Consider the following 17,775-nt stretch of genomic DNA (forward strand, 5'->3'; position numbering starts at 1 on the left):
TTTTTGGTAGAGATAGGATCTTGCTCTGCTGCCTACGATAGCCTAAAATTCCAGGTCTATAGTGGTCCATCCACCTCAGCCTCCTAAAGTGCTAGGATTACAGATGTGAGTCACCACACCCAGTTAATTTGACTTTTTGTAGAGATGACGTTTTACTATGTGGCCCAAGCTGGTCTCAAATTCCTGGCCTCAAGTGATCTGTCCACTCTGGTCTCCCAGAGTGCTGGGATTACAGGTATGAGCCACCACACCTGGCCTAAAAAATCATCTGCCTTTTTTTTTTTGAGATAGAGTCTCACTGCTTCCTCTGGCTCTGAGGTTCAAGTGATCCTCCTGCCGCATCCTCCTGAGTAGCTGGGATTACACGCAGATGCCATCATGCCCAGTTATTTTTTTATTTTTAGTAGAGATGGGGTTTTAACATGTTGGTCAGGCTGATCTTGAACTCTTGACCTCATGATCCCCCTATCTTGGCCTCCCAAAGTGCTGGGATTATAGGAATTAGCTACTGCACCCAGCCAATCTACCTTTTTAATTACGAGTGAGAATTTCATCTAGTAAAAATAAAGCTTAAGGGGAGAAAGGAAGCAAAACACACTGCCATGTGTGTACTTATGCAACTGTCTTGCATGTTCTGCACATGTACCCCAAAACCTAAAATGCAATAAAAAATTTAAAAAAATAAAAAATAAAAATAAAGCTTAATAATTTAATGATGAAATAGACTAAGATGTGATACAAAGTCAGAAGAGCAGGAGCCAATTTTTAAATAATTAAAGGCACTTTTAGATTAGGCAATTTTAGTAAGATTTCCCTAATGATTACAACCAAGATTATTATTCTGTATTTGAAATGATATTTTCATGGTTAGAAAAACATAAAGCAAAATAATAATAAAAAAAAAACAACTATAAGTACTGTATGAATAAAATCCAAAGCCATTTACCAGTCACTGGCAGGACCACAAACTATTTTCTTGGTGTGAAATCCAGTGGTAAAGAGGAATCTAGCAGCAAGCTGAATACTAATCATAGTAATTTCTTCTGCTTCAGGGCAATAAATAATCCTGCCCTTTAAATAAAAAGTACATATACAGTTAAAAACATTTTTATCTTCAAAGTCTATGTTAAAAAACCTTAGTTAGCCAGAAGTAATTCTTAGTGATTATCTTACCACTTCATAATCCATATTAAAAGTAATGTTATAGTAAAAAATAGTAATTACTATAATAAATGCTTTTCTATACTTCCACATATTAAGAATCACTATTCAAAGGTACAGATACCCTACATTTTTCATTTTAAAATAAACCAAAAAGGCCAGCACATTCATGTAAAATGAGACTAATAATTCTATGAAAAAAAAATAAAACTGAAGAAAAAGATTAAACATTTGATGCCTTGTAAGATATCCTAGATGCTAAATAAAAATGATCCTTTATTAGTAAGAAGCTACTTCCAAAGCTTACCTGGAGTAAGGTTTAAATAAATACCATTACATGTAAGCAGCTTTTTCACAAACTGAAAATACTCTAAACTATACTGCATTTGGTTATGCGTAAATTGCACATTTTGTTTCCGTACACTTCTCTCAATAGCTGGTGCCAAAATGATTTGATGGGGTCTTGCAATAGTTAGCTTTGATATACGTCTTATCATCTCATCATCTTCATCTATTATATCCATTTGTTCATAAAAGAGTATGTAAGCATTCCACCACCTCTTCTGCCACCTATAAGATATGCGCTTCATCATGTGGTCAAATACTTCTCCCACATACTCTCCACCAAAACACTGATTTTTCATTTCTTCATCATCATCCATTTTGCATTCTGTTACATCTCCATCAACAAATTTATACCAGTGATCTCTCTCATCATCTTTATCATTCCTTTGAATGATGTAAGAATCATAATGCCCACTGCTTGCTTGACCTCTGTGTACAAGCACACCTACCAGTCTGTACTTTGTGCTTCCTGTAGTTTAATTTTCCGACTGCTCTTTCTGTTCAATCAACTGATTTTCTGAGTTTACATTATCGTTCTCCAGCTTTTCAACACCTGCTACTGTGTAAGGTCCCATATCCAGCTTTTGAGGAAATTCAAAATAATCATTGAACTTAATTGCACATTCTCTTTCCCAGTCATAGTCAAATCATTTGAGTTGGATAGCAAGAACTAGAGGCAATTTTTTAATTAGCAGGCGCTTTACTGTGTCCACCTAAAATAAACAGAATATAAACAGATGTTCTTTTGTAGCCAGAACAAAAACTAGAACAAATTAACATTAATTTTAAAGTTTATGATCTATTTAAATGCATTTATAAACAGATGAGTAAATAACAATAAACTCCAACAGGATAATTATGGTATAACTGACTTAATCCTTATTTACCAAAGCTAAAAATATATAAATATCCTCATCTTTCGGTATCTGTATGGCACTGGCTCCAGCAACCCCATAAATAGCAACATCTGTGTCTGCTGAAGTTTCTGATTTAAAATGTTACAGTATTTACATATAATCCAGACACCCTCCTGTATAGTTTGACTTATCATTTTATATAACCTACTTAATACAATGTAAATGCTATGTAGATGGTTATTACACTATAATGGCTTTTGAATTTGTATAATTTTTTATTGAGTATTGCTATTTTTTTCAAATATTTTTTAATACATGTTTATAGGAATCTATGTTGCAGAACGTGTGCATATGAAAGGTCCCTCATTTCTTGCTAACTGAAGAACATTACGCCTACAGACACTGATGGCTAAGTGATTCCACATTCCACATAGGCACTATTATTTCACTGTGTTACTCCTCAGATGTTTTCTTTTATGCTAACGAACAGAATTTGCTGTGAGTTAACTGAAGACATATGATAAGCAATTATAATAGTGGCTAATATCTACATCATTTAAAAGCCAGGTAATACACAAAGCACTACAAACATATTAATGAATTTAATCCTCACTATCTTATAAAAAGTTACTACCTATATATAATTATTTTAAAACATGTAGATTAAGTATAACAGAAATGGGGAGAAGAAACTGTCCCAGTATCAGAAGTGTGGGTGGCAGGCAGTATGGCTTTATCAACAAACCACAATCTAAATGCTGTGTAAGTTCAAAACAATGCAGGCACCTTTAAGGTGAGGGGTTATCAAAGTCAAGGAAAATATATACATTATTTAACGTATAGTGTCTTCAAAGGCATGTTACTATTCCATCCCTCAAACTAAGTGCCAGAGATGAAAGTAGCTGGCTAGGCCTAGAAAATGAGATCTGTTTCTAAAAGTACATGTGGTTGTGAAAATCTAATGTAATCAAATAAAATTAACAAACTTCCTTACTTCAAGAGAAAACTAGAGTAAGAAAAGAATAATGTTTTCAACTATCAACTCTTTGAGACTGAAGCATTCAGGTGCAATTTATTTCAGGGCAGGGCTGGAAACTTGTGAGATTCTGTGACTTTCAAAATTATTCACCCGATAAAAAGCTTTTTTTCCTAGTCTTAAACTGTATTTTGTCAATACGCTTTTGGTTTAAATGAGGGACCATCTTGGCCACCTCTCTACTACCACTATAACAGCAGAGATGAGGCAGAAGTTAATTTTGAGAATTAGCATAAACAACCCCAATGTCTTCCTAATCTGTTCAATAAAATCATTATTTTTCAAAAGTGAAACAATATACCTTTTTAACACATTTTTCACAATGATATGCATTTTCACCTTCCAATAAATCTCCTTTGATATACTGTTCCAAAGAATCAAGATTTTGATGATTTCTAATGTCCACATTCAAAGTTGTAAAATATTCTTCACATTCATACCTAAAGGTATTATTAAATAAAACAAATTAAAAGAATGTACTCTATACGTTTAATTTTTTTAGTTTAATCTTTTAGGGATAGGTTCTTGCTCAGGCTAGAGTGCAGTGGGACAATCATAGCTCCCTGCAGCCTTGTACTCCTGGGCTTAAGCCAGGGGTCCCAACCGGTGCTAGTCTGTGTCCTGTTAGAAACTGGGTTGCAGAACAGCCATTGGCTGGTGGACAAGCTGGCAAAGCTTCATCTGTATTTACACCACTCCCGATGGCTTGCATTACCACCTGAACACCCTAAACTGTCAGATCAGTGAGAGCATTCAATTCTTATAGGAGACAGAACCCTACTGTGAACTGCACATGGTAGTGATCTAGGCTGCACACTCCTTATAAGAATCCAAAGCATGATAATCTATCCAGCTAGCTGCAGGAAAACACGCTCAGTGCTCCCATTGATTCTACATTATGGTGAGTTCTAGAATTATTTCATTATATATGGTAATGTAATAATAACAGAAAAAAAGAGCAATAAATGGCAGATACCTGAATCACCCCAAAACTATCCCCTGATCCCAGTCTGTGAAAAAAATTATCTTCCACAAAACTGTCCCTGGTGCTGAAAGGTTGGGGACTGCTCACTTAAGTGATCCTGCCACCTCAACCTCCCTAGCAGCTAGGCTTACAAGTGGGTGCCACCACACCCAGGTAATTCTTTCTTTTTTGTTTTAGAGATGGGTTCTTGCTATGTTGCCTATGCTGGTTTTCAACTCCTGGAGTTAATTCTTGAGCTCCTTCTGCCTCGTCTTCCACATGTGCTAGCATTACATGCATGAGTCATCATGCCCAGCCTGGTTTCTAAATCTTATCCTTCAGGGAGCTGTGGCTCATACCTGTAATCCCAGCACTTTGGGAGGCCGAGGCAGGCAGATCACCTGAAATCAAGAGTCCGTGACCACTCTGGCCACCCCATCTCTGCTAAAACAAAAGAAAACAGAACAGACATATGTAGAAATTACACACACACACACACACACACACACACACACACACACACAAGTTGTATATAATATATCCTGCCTCAAATTGCTGAGGCAGGATAGTCACTTGAACGCAGGAGGCAGAGGCCACAGTGAGCCAAGACTGCACCACTGCACTGCAGTGCCTGGGAGACAGGGCAAGACTTCATTTCAAAAACATAGTAATAATAAATAAGTAAATCTTTTCCTTAGTTGTGAACTTGATAAAAAGTACATATGCAGTATTGAACACATCATGTCAAGTATATTAATCATACAAGGTTATCAATATTTTATCAGTCACTTATTTTGTACTGAGCACTGTATTAGAAACCTTACACCAGATTATAGCCATCTTTACCTTCATAAAAACTGTTGGAGATACCCACTCATCCCTACTTTAAAGCTAAGACGATAGGATTGTGTAGGGAAGTTGAAAAGACTAATTTGATACAGTTTATTAGGTGGAGTGATGCTTTGAAAACCAGCTTGCTTGGCTTTACTTCTTAAGTTCTTATGCTCAGTTACCCTATGACACACATTATCTATTTAAACAGTAATTCATGCCAAGGTAAAATAAGAATTAATCAAGTTCTAAAAAAGCTATTCTAAACTATTAATGAAATTAATTTTTAAGTGTCCCTCAATTTCTGTCATAGATGCTTTCCTAATTGTGTTAAGTTCAAACACTCATCATGCTAAAATGCCTCTGATGTCTACAAAGTCATAAAAATAAGTAGACAGTCAGATGTGGTGTGGCATTTGCCTGTAGTGCCAGCTACTCAAAAGGCTGAGGTAGGAGGGTCACTTGAGGCCAGAAGTTTGCAGCTGTCATGTGCTGTGATCACACTTTCGAATAATCACTACATTTCAGTCAGGGGAACATAGTGAGATCCTCTCTCAAATAAATAAATAAATACATGGAGAAGAGAGTAAATAATGCAAGATTAAGTCAGCATCATGGATTACGGTAATTTTCTGCAAAAGGAACTTTCAGGTTCTGATGACAAACTCAAAAAATGAATTGGATCAGACACATCAACTATCAAATCCATTCATCTAATCATTACTTTGAAAACGTCTAAATAGTATCTCACTCTATTGCCCCGTCTAGAGTACAGTGGTACGATCTCAGTTCACTGCAACCTCTGCCTCCGAGGTTCAAGTGATTCTCCACAGTAGCTAGGATTACAGGAGTCTGCCACCAGGCCCAGCTAATTATTTTGTATTTTTAGTAGAGATGGGGTTTTACCATGCTGGTCAGCCTGGTCTCAAACTCCTGACATCAAGTGTTCTGCCAGTGTTGGCATCTAAAAGTGGTGGGATTATAGGTGTGAGCTACCACCCCTGACGAGTTTCTCACAGTTGAACACTTTCAATTTAGTCAGGAAAAACACGATGGTCAGAAAAACAAAATTACATTTATGAATGACTTATACAAGTTGCTTTGTGATCAGCAATCACCCTATAGAAGACAAAATGGCTGAGAGAATAAAATAATTAAAAGAGATTACAGGTGTGAGCAGTATCTTTTTATTATAAGATATTTAAATTATACCTTATAATTTAAATATAAATTTAAATTTCCCTATAGTGCCAGATACTGTAATTTAAACTTATATTTAATTATAATATAATTAAGAGATACTGTTCATGCCTGTAATCTCAGCACTTAGGGAGGCTGAGGCAGGAGGAAAGTTTGAGCCTGGAGTTTGAGACCAGCCTGGGAAATATGATGAAACCCCATCTCTACAAGAAGTATAAAATTTAGCTGGGTATTGTGGCATGTGACTATAGTTGTAGCTACTTGGGAGGCTGAGGTGAGAGGATTCCTTGAGCTAAGCAGGTTGTAGCTGCAGTGAGCTAAGATTGTGCCATTGCAACTCCAACCTGGGTAACAGAATGAGACTCTATCTCAAAAAACAAGACAAAACAAAATACCCTCAATGCCTTATGATATAAAAGACTTGGGATACTAGTAAGTTTAGTTGGAATATATACTTTATGCTACAGATATTTTTACTGTTGCCTATCTTGTCAAATCTTGCTAAGTGGTTTGATATGCAAGCATATGTAACATTTCTCAAAAACAGTAAGAATTGATAGTACTTTAAAAGTCACTTAAATGTTATTTCCTTGGGAAGATATGTTCAAAACCGCCAGGAGATAGATGGGTAACAACTCAGGTAGCATTGAACTCTATACTGTATATATAGTATGTTTTTTTCTTATATGTACATACTTAAATTTGATTATGTTTAATTTATAAATGAAGCACAGGAATAGAATAGCAACTGTTCTTTACCTTTTCTTTGGCATATCTGAATTACTAGAATATTACTAGGTAGGATAAGAAGTATTTGAACATAACTGGTGTGATCTTTGACAGTCAATCACATCCAGGACAAAGCAGAACAGCCCCAAATTTGATCACACTATTTTAAATGGGGCACAATTTAAAACTTCTAAATTGTTTATTTCTGAAATCTTCCACTTAATATTTTTGAACCACAATGTGGAAAGAGAAACCAACTCATCCTGCCAATTATCTTTCTAAGTTACATTTAAATATTCTGATTACTAGTTAGACCATAAGAAGAAAATGTCTATTTAAGCAATAACTGCAGATTTATGGAAAATGCCATTTTTAAGTCACAGGGTTAGATAAAGCAAACATGAGTGAATGAGGAAGTAATAAAGTACTAACCAAATGCTATTAGGAAGAAAAAAAAACAGACTAGTGCAAAATGCATACAAATGTAATTTATTTGGTACACTCTGCTTTTATGTAAGTACTAATGAAAGTTTTATTTACATTATTAGAAAAAACTAACATGAAGTATACATTAAAAACATAATACTTACCTAGGTGGGCAGCCTTGGCAGATCTTCTGATCAGCAAAGGAACCTCCTAGGACTTTACTGAGCATCGCTGGATGTCCTAAAGCTTTTAAAGCTTCATCTAGACTATCCACCAAAGAATTAAAAAACTCTAAGGCATCATGTTGTTCACGGAGATTAACAGACTCATCCCAAAGCCTAAGAAAAAAATGAAATAAAATGAATAATATTAATACATACCTAGAATACCATATTTTATAACAAATATAACAGAAATATAAACTGAGATTTTATGCCACATAGAAAGGAGAAATGTAGATTATGTCTGCAGAGGAAATGGTAATGAAAATGCTTACAGTAAAAATAATACTAGTGTCAAAATGTTACAAATAACTGGTGTGACTAAGCTGGATAGCAGGCTTTAGAATAATGTTGGCTTTATAAAGCAGAGTATATTCAAGCACTTTGAATTCAAATAAAAATCACACTTACATGAGAGAGAATCTAATGCTTATGTGGATGCTATAAATGCTACCTTAAAACTTTATTCTGTTTATTTTTGGTGATATAGTGAAAAGATCCTACTACTTAGTTACCATTGCTTATCAAAGGGATTTTTCCAAGTGAAAAGAGAAAAGTTTGCCCTGTTCTAGAGTAAACATATTTTCAGTTAATAGAATAGGCATAAAAATAAGGTCAACCAATCCTAAAAAAATATCAACTGTGACTATACAAAATGAGAACTAATGCTGCTGAAACAGGGTATGTTAGAAGCTATCAAGAACATCTAACAATATATTCACAACAACCTTTAGCAATATTATTTTAGCAAAAGATATGGCAATATGTTGAACTTGCTAAGGTAGTACAGTGTTTGGTGGTGAACTTTCACAATTTAAATGTGAAATAAATTATAAATACTAATACATACAATAAAAAGTATTCTTTTGGAGCCATAGGACGTGAGTTTTATAAATTGCAGCCAGCTGTGTAACCACCACCTCAATTGATATTTCAAACAATCTCTTAAGTAGCTTCCAAAATTTCCTAATAGTAACATTTTGTAAGCCAATGACTTTCCTACTATTAATTCCTGGAAACTGCGGATTTGTTCTTCATAAATCTAGAGTAGCCTTGTCTAGAACATTATATATAGGAAAACACATACATGTAATACTTCCCTCCATTCTATTATTGCAGAAAACTATACATAAGTTACTATTTATTATTTTTTTAAAAGACATTAAATTTAATTAGGAAAAATGTAAAATCTGGTAATTCAAAAATATGACTGCAAATTAAAAAGAGAGGAGCAAAGAACAAATAAGATTTTTAATAAAACCTGGAGATCTTCATTAAGTCGGTACAAATCAACAAGACAATGTAACCAATGAAGGGGTAAAGTGTTAATGTATTAGGCTTCATTAATCCATACAGGGAAATCTGTAGTGCCACATCTGGAGTATTCATTCAACTATAAGGCCACCCTTTCAGAATACTGATGAACTGGAATGTGCCTTTGTTATTTTGTGTTTTTTTGTTTGTTTGCTTGTTTTTTTTGAGACGGAGTTTCGCTCTTGTTCCCCAGGCTGCAGTGCAATGGCGCTATCTCAGCTCACCGCAACCTCCGCCTCCTGGGTTCAGGCAATTCTCATGCCTCAGCCTCCTGAGTAGCTGGGATTACAGGCACGGGCCACCATGCCCAGCTAATTTTTTTTTATTTTTAAATTTTTTTAATTTTTAGTAGAGACGGGGTTTCACCATGTTGACCCGGATGGTCTCAATCTCTTGACCTCGTGATCCACCCGCCTCGGCTTCCCAAAGTGCTGGGATTACAGGCATGAGCCACCACACCCATCCATATCTGCATATTTTTAAAAAATTGTTTCTGGCCGGGCGCGGTGACTCAAGCCTGTAATCCCAGCACTTTGGGAGGCCGAGGCGGGTGGATCACGGGGTCAAGGGATCGAGACCATCCTGGTCAACATGGTGAAACCCCGTCTCTACTCAAAATACAAAAAATTAGCTGGGCACGGTGGAGCGTGCCTGTAATCCCAGCTACTCAGGAGGCTGAGGCAGGAGAATTGCCTGAACCCAGGAGGCGGAGGTTGCGGTGAGCTGAGATAGCGCCATTGCACTGCAGCCTGGGGAACAAGAGCGAAACTCCGTCTCAAAAAAAAAAAAAAAAAAAAAATTGTTTCTGTAAGGCTGCTTGCCTCTCCGAGAGCTCAGAGACGCCCATCCCTCCCCCGGCCTGAAAATTACGTCACCAGAATATGCCCATCATCTAGCTCCGCCTTGGAAATCCCCTCTGCACTCTACACTCAACTCCGGCCCTTGGGAATCCCCTCTGCACTAGGCACCTACCCCACCCTTGGAAAGCCCTGCCAAAACCTGCCCAATAGCACAGTGCCCCATCTGGAAATCCCGCCTACCTACCTACCTATAGCAGCTTGCCACGTCCACATCCTGTTTCTCCACAGCCAAGCAAACGCCTTCACTCCCTATAAAACCCATGCCCGGAGGATTTGGGCGTGACTTCTCTGGCCTTTTTCCCCTGGACCACAGAGCCTCGCCTGGGAGCCGAATAAATTGGCATCTAATTACTCTCACGCAGGCCTCAGTTTCCTCATTTTAAACTCGGCAATAAACCTCACAAGACAATAAACCCTTACAGTTTCAGCAAAGAAGAACCTAATTTGGTCCAAATTACTTCATGTTGATCATAAGCAAAATTATTTGGTTTTCATTTTTCGCACTACTCATGTTTCTTTCCCTATTATTCTTTTATTTCCAATTTCATTGGTTTCTAGTACTTCTAAAAACTCCTTTGGTTTTGAGGTTAATTTACTATTTTCTTCCCAGTTTTTTTTTTTTTTTCTTGTCTTTACTTTCTTTTTTTTGAGACAGGATCTTGCTCTATTTTCCCAGATGGAGTAGAGCAATGTGATCACAGCTCACTGCAGCCTCAACTTACTGGGCTTAAGTGATTCTCCTGCCTCAGCCCCCTATCTGGGACTACAGGTGTGCACCACCATGCCCAGCTCATTTTTATATTCTTGGTAGAGATGGAAGTTTCACCATGTTGGCAGGCTGATGTCAAACTCCTGGGCTCACGTGATCCACTCACCTCAGTCTCCTAAAGTGCTGGGATTACAGGCATTAAGTCACCATACCCAGCTGCTACCCTAGTTTTAAGACAGCAAACAAATTGATAATTCCCACATGAAAATGTAGTGCTCACCATTCAATGATTCGCTACTGATTTTTGAATTTTTCTTGTATCAGTTATTACTACGATGCTCTAATGGTGTTATGCTATTTCTTTCATTTATTTACTTACCCAGTTATTTATTTATATCAGTATAAATATTTAAGTGTTATAATCTAATACTATTATTGTGTTCTTCGTAAAATTGTTTCAATATTAGATATGTGAGCTTTTCAGTTAGCTACTTTACCTACTTGATATTATTTCCTTTTTTTTTTTTTTTTTTTTTTTTTGACAACTCCCTTACTGTCTTGCATCTAGGCCAATATGCTCATAGTCATCTCTGCCCAAGCATGGGAATGAACCAACTTTCCAAGCAGGTCTTGATTCCTTTAATCAGAAAATGATATATACAAACTAAACTTTAGATACCAACTGTTAGACACCTATGTTATTGGGTTCATTATTTTCAGATATTCTCAGTGAACAGAATTTGAAAATATATGTATATGTACTATATTAATGCTCACACACACTTATCTATATTGTTACACCTATTTGTATGTATATGTCTAAACTTAAAAACATATTTATAGACCAGTGGCTGGGCATGGTGGTTCGTGCCTATAATCTCAGTACTTTGGGAGGCTGAGATGGTGGATCATGAGGTCAGGAGACCAAGACCATCCTGGCCATGGTGAAGCCCCATCTCTACCAAAATACCAACAAAATTAGTCAGGTGTGGTGGTGTACACTGTAGTTCCAGCTACACGGGAGGCTGAGGTAGGGGAATTGCTTGAATCCAGGAGACGGAGGTGACAGTGAGCCAAGACTGTGGTACTGCACTTCAGTCTGGTTAAAGAGCAAGACTCTGCCTAAAAAAAAAAAAAGAAATATAAATACATGCTGGCACAGTGGCTCACACCTGTAATCACAGAACTTTGTGGGGCTGAGGGTGGCAGATCACTTCATGTCAGATGTTTGAGACCAACTGGCCAACAATGTGAAACCGTATCTCTACTAAGAATAACAAATAAAATTGGCTGGGCATGGTGATGGGTGCCAGTGATCCCAGCTACCCGGAAGACCGAGGCAGAAGAATCTCCTGAACCTGTGAGGCAGAGGTTGCAGTGAGCTAAGATTGTGGGACTGCACTCCAGCCTGAGCTTCAGAGCAAGACTCTGTCAAAGAGAAAAACACAAAAACAAAACACTATGATCATCACCAAAAAAAACCCGACAGAAGCATACATACATATCACACCATATACATAGTTTAAAATAAACATGATTACAGTGGAATACCACAGTGTTCACTAAGGCATCTACCTTCCCTTACTTATAATTTATCTTTATAAAATTATAATCTTAGCTGTTATTATCTATACTACATTTGTTCACCCCTAATAAACATCTAAAGTATTTCCAAAATTGGTAATATGTGGAACTAGAATTGCAGAGGTTAGTATTTCTATACAGTTCTTTTTATTTCACTTTATAGTACCTACTCAATACACGGTTTTCCAGTTACCTGGATTGGTTCCTTCAACTTTTCTTGATTAGTAATTTCCTATGTTCTTTTTCCAATCCTGAAGTTTTTTTAAAAAAAGATAACCATAGAATCACATGGAGTTTTAAGATATAACAGAGATATGGCCCGGACGGGGGCTCACGCCTCTAATCCAAGCACTTTGGGTGGTCGAGGTAGATGAATCACCTGAGATCAAGAGTTTGAGACCACCCAGGTCTCTACTAAAAATAAAAATTAGCTGGGGTTGGTGGCCTGCGCCTGTAACTCCAGCTATTTGGGAGGCTGTGGCAGGAGAGTCGCTTGAATGCAGGAGGTGGAGATGCAGTGAGCCAAGATTGAGCCACTGCACTCCAGCCTAGGTGACAAAGTTGAGACTCCATCTCAAAAAAAGAAAAAAATTATAATTAATAGAGATACGGTTTTCTCTATTTTAATAAATAATACAGATATATTTCACCAATTTTCCTTGCAATAGCATCTTGCAAAACTATGTAACACAATACCACAATTGGGATACTATTACTACCACCAGTCAAAATCTTAATTGAGATTTCTGTAGGTTTTACCTTTACTCATTTCTGTATGTATGCTTCACTGTCTATGTCTCTGTAATTTTACATATATACACACATATGTATTTATATGCATATAAAATATATGCATATAAATACATATATGCACACACATTACACACCTGGCTATGTGTTCATCATCATGATTAACACAGAAAACAGCCTCAACATCAAAGAAACTTTCTGGTTGTCCTTTTGTAATCACATCCGTCTACTGGCTGCTTTAATACCTCATTGTGTCATTTAATTACTGTACTTTTAATGTGTAACATTAAATATAAACTAGGTGTCTTAAAGACTGCATATAAGTCGTACATAAAAAGATTGCACATAAGTCTTGGTTTGTCTAATCTCATCTGACAATCTGTCTTTTTTTAACAAGAACAATTTACATTCTGTATTACTACCAATATAACGAAATTTAAGGTACAATGTTTTGTCATTTTACTTTTGTATCTGGGAAGGTGGACTTTTCCGTCTTCTTCTAAATTATTTAAACATATTTTAGTATTCATTGTCCACTGATTTTCCATCTCTGCATCTCTATGTGCTATTTTTTAAAAGTTGCTTTATGAATTATTAATGTATTATTAGTGTTAATATTTTACCATTTCCACTGAGATACAGAAGCTTCACAGCCAGATAAAAAGCATTGACTTGTCTCCATATGTAATTGTCAAACATACTAAAACTATGCATATTACCCCTTTAATGTTATTTTTACTTTCAATACCCACAGAATTTAAGGGAAACTAGGAAAGAAAACTAAAACTACTGTTTATATCATTTCCCATTCTGTCTTTCCCTGTTATAATCATTTTTCTGCCAAAACTTTGAATAGAACTTAGGAATTTCTTGACAAGTTTCCTTTCCCGTGAGAATAAATTTATATCCCAGTAACTACTAAGAGATATTTTCACTGGTCCATCAGAATACTACTTTTGTTCTTTATCTACTTTTTCTTCTGTTGCCTATACCTTTAATGTAACCAAAGAAATAACTACCAAATCCAATGTCTCATAAATTTTCCCCTTAACCTTTTTTTTTTTGGAGTTGGAATCCTACTCTCTTGCCCAGCCTGGAGACCTTCGGATATAATCGTGCACAAACTGTAAACTAGCTCACTGCAACCTCTGACTCCTGGGTTCAAACAATTCTCTTACCTCAGCCTCCCAAGTAGCTGAATTTACAGGTACCTGCCACAATGCCCGGCTAACTTTTTTTTGTGGCATTTTCAGTAGAGACGGAGTTTTAGCCATGTTGGCCAGGCTGGTCTCATACTCCTGACCTTGTGATCTGCCTGCCTCAGTCTCCCAAAGTGCTGAGATGACAGGTGTGAGCCACTATGCCTGGCCCCTTAAACTTTTAAAATTTTATTTCTTTTGTCTAGCTTTGATTCATATTGAGTCAATATTTAAATGGGATTTTAGGTAGGATTGTCCAAAGGAGACAACACACTCGTTGGTTCTGAGTTTCCATTTCTTGACGGGCCAGTAAAGCTCCTCTTTCACCCTGTTTTCCCTTATCACTAGACACAGAAACTAAAAGCCATGGCTTCAGGCTGCTTTTAGCTTAAAACAAAACAGAACAACAACAAAAAATAAGGTGGCTTGGACAAGCTTGTCTAAGGTAAGGTTCTAATGATGAAAGACTAAAAACTTTTCCTCTAAGATCAGGACCAACTCAAAGATACCCACTTTTGCCACTTCCATTTGACATAATGATTCTCCTTCAATAATCGGGAAAATTAAGGAATAATCAGAAAAAAAATATGAAAAGCATAAAAATTGAAATTCTAAAGATTACACACTAGTATACATCAGTATAATAAAAAAAAAAAAAACAGTACCCAAAATCAATGTTGGCATATGAGGGACTTATTATTAATGAATATAAAGTTTTAATTTAAAAAAGGAAAAACTAGCAGGTATAGTGGCTCATGGCTGTAATCCCAGCAGTTTGGGGGGCCAAGCCTGGTGGATCACCTGAGGTCAGGAATTCAATTCCACCCTGGCCAACATAGTGAAACCCCGTTTCTACTAAAAATACAAAAATTAGCTGGCTGTGGTGGCAGGCACCTGTAATCCCAGCTACTCGAGAGGCTGAAGCAGAACTGGTTAACCCAGGAGGTGGAGATTGTAGTGAGCAAAAATCACACCACTGCACTCCAGCATGAGCAACAGAGTGAGACTCTGTCTCAGGGAAAAAAATTTAAAAAGGTGAAAGACCTTTGGATATATTGGTGCACAAACTGTAAAGGAATATAATACTAGTGACCTGGACAACTAAAATCTATTAAATGGGTGAATTTTATGTTATGTACACTCTGTCACAATAAAGATAGTAAATCACAGGAAGAGCCTGAATGAAAAGAAACAATAAGATAAATATGATTTAATCAAAATTTAAAACTACTGCCCAGGTGCAATAGCTCACATCTGTCACCTCAGCACTTCGGGAGGCCAAGGTGGGCAGATGTCCTGAAGTCAGGAGCTCAAAATCAACCTGACCAATGTGATAAAACCCTGTCTCTACTAAAAATACAAAAATTAGCTGGGCATGGTAGCACCGGCCTGTAGTTCCAGCTACGCAGGAGGCTGAGGCAGGGGAATTACTTGAATCTGAGAGATGGAGGTTGCAGTGAGCAGAGACAGAATGCTCTGCTCTAAGAGGACAGCAGAGCACTTACAGCCTAGATGACAGTGAGACTCTAAAAAAAATAAAAGATGGGAAAACCTCTTAGGCATAAAGCACACTACAAAGATACTGATGAGAGAAAATATTTCTAATTAATTTATCTTTAAGGGCCTTCTATCATAAATATACAAAAAAGATACCAAAATGTCTTACAATGCAACAAAAAAGGCAATTAAAAAATGAGAAAAGTATTTGAATAGACAGTTCCCCCCAAAAATTACAGAAATTGCTAATAAGTCATCAAAAAATGTTCAACAGTACTAAGTCATTAGGGAAATACAAATCAAATCCAAAAGACTATCGTCTTCACATACTTCAAGATGGATATACTAAAAAGGAAGGAAATAGTAAGTGTTGACAGATATAGAGAAACTGTAGCCTTCACACTTTGCTGATAAAAAATGTAAAATTCCGGACCAGGCACAGTGGTTCACATAATACCAGCACTTTGGGAGGCTGAGGTGGGCAGATCGTCTGAAGTTTGAGACCAGCCTAGTCAACATGACCAAATCTTGTGTCTACTAAAAACTCTGTCTCTACTCAAAATACAAAAATGAGCTGTGGTCCCAGCTACACCTGTAGTCCCAGCTACTCAGGAGGCTGAGGCAGGAAGGCTAAGGCAGGAGAGTTGCTTGAATCTGGGAGCTAAGGTTGCTATGAACTGAGATTGAGCCACCACACTCCAGTCTGTCTAACAGAGTGAGACTCAGTCTTGAGGAAAAAAAAAAGGAAATGTAAAATTCTACAGGGGCTTTGGAAACAAATTTGATGGTTCCTCTAAATGTTAGACATAGAATTACCACATGATTCAGTAATTGCACTCTTAGGTATACTCCAAAAAGAAATGAAAACATATATCCACACACAAACTTGTTCATCAATTTTCACAGAGGCACTATTCATATAGCCCAAAGATAGAAATGATCCAGTTTATCAAAGAATAAATAAACAAAGGGTATCAGTCAGCCATAAAATGAACAAAGTGCTGATTCATGCTACAAAACAGAGATACTTTAATACACCATGTTTAACACAAGAAGTTAGAAAGGCCATATATTCTGTGATTAAATTAAATGATATATCCAAAATTGGCAAACCTATCTATATATAGTGAACGGTACACCTTTTGTTGCCAGGCTAGGAAGAAGAGGAAATTGGGCTAAATGACTCTATAATGAACAGGGGACCTCTTTTTTTGGTGATGAAAACGTTCTGGAACCAAATACTTTCGCAAAAATTTTGAATGTACCAAACCCACTGAATTGTACACTATTAAGTTGATAAAATGGGAAATTTTATAAGAACTTTACCACAAAAAGAAAGAAGTGTGTTAGGAACATGTGTCTAGAGTGTATGTAACACAAATATGTTAGGACAAATTGCAAGCTCTACACTTATTTGGAGAAAATCATGGCAAGACAAAAACACACATTACATTTAAGTGTAAATACATTATAACTTAAATACATTTTAACACAAAATATAAAGAAGCAAAACTATATATATCTACATACATGTGTATGAAATTACTGTATAATAATGTATATAATTATGTAACTATGTTATACAATTAACACACACAAATTATTGAGTGAAAAATTTGAAGAGAGAAACTTAGAAGTATTACAGCAAATTGAAAAAACAATAACGGAAATGTTGACTAGACTGAAGAAAAAGATCTTGAGGTAAAGAAAGCATATGGGAGAGAAAAAATCGTTGCAACAGGTAAAACGGAGAGCAAGTACTGCTATCAGGTTATGTAACTGAAGGAAGAAAAGAAGAATTATATATGCATATCATCCTTATAACCTGGGCTTACAGTTCAGCTACAGAATATAGAATTTATACTGAGATGTAATTGGTAGTCAGTATACTACATAGGTTTGTGACTTTCAAAATAAATCAAAGTGATATGCTAACAGATATAAGGGTGGCTGCCAAAAGTGAAACAGAAAAGGCAGACCAAAAATCAGAAGAACCCTTTCCTTTCCTACCTCTGAGATATCTAGGAGATACTTTGTTGAAAGAACTCTGTATTCTTATGAAGGGCAGCACTGTTTTTCTATACACTAGGAA

General features: G+C 36.5%; 1 pseudogene across 1 annotated transcript in view; it reads right to left on the minus strand.

Annotated features, from left to right (window-relative positions):
• Nucleotides 1-17,775, minus strand: part of LOC118150932 (ubiquitin carboxyl-terminal hydrolase 9Y-like) — an 82,132-nt pseudogene that overhangs the window by 12,560 nt on the left and 51,797 nt on the right. The window contains exons 14-17 of the transcript XR_013531920.1: nt 7,714-7,887; nt 3,701-3,839; nt 1,956-2,219; nt 947-1,071 (exon numbers count right to left, since the gene is read on the minus strand). The product of XR_013531920.1 is annotated as a ubiquitin carboxyl-terminal hydrolase 9Y-like (transcript). The remainder of the gene's footprint in view (nt 1-946; nt 1,072-1,955; nt 2,220-3,700; nt 3,840-7,713; nt 7,888-17,775) is intronic.

Source organism: Callithrix jacchus, chromosome Y (genome assembly GCF_049354715.1).
Source record: "Callithrix jacchus isolate 240 chromosome Y, calJac240_pri, whole genome shotgun sequence".
NCBI lineage: Eukaryota > Metazoa > Chordata > Mammalia > Primates > Cebidae > Callithrix > Callithrix jacchus.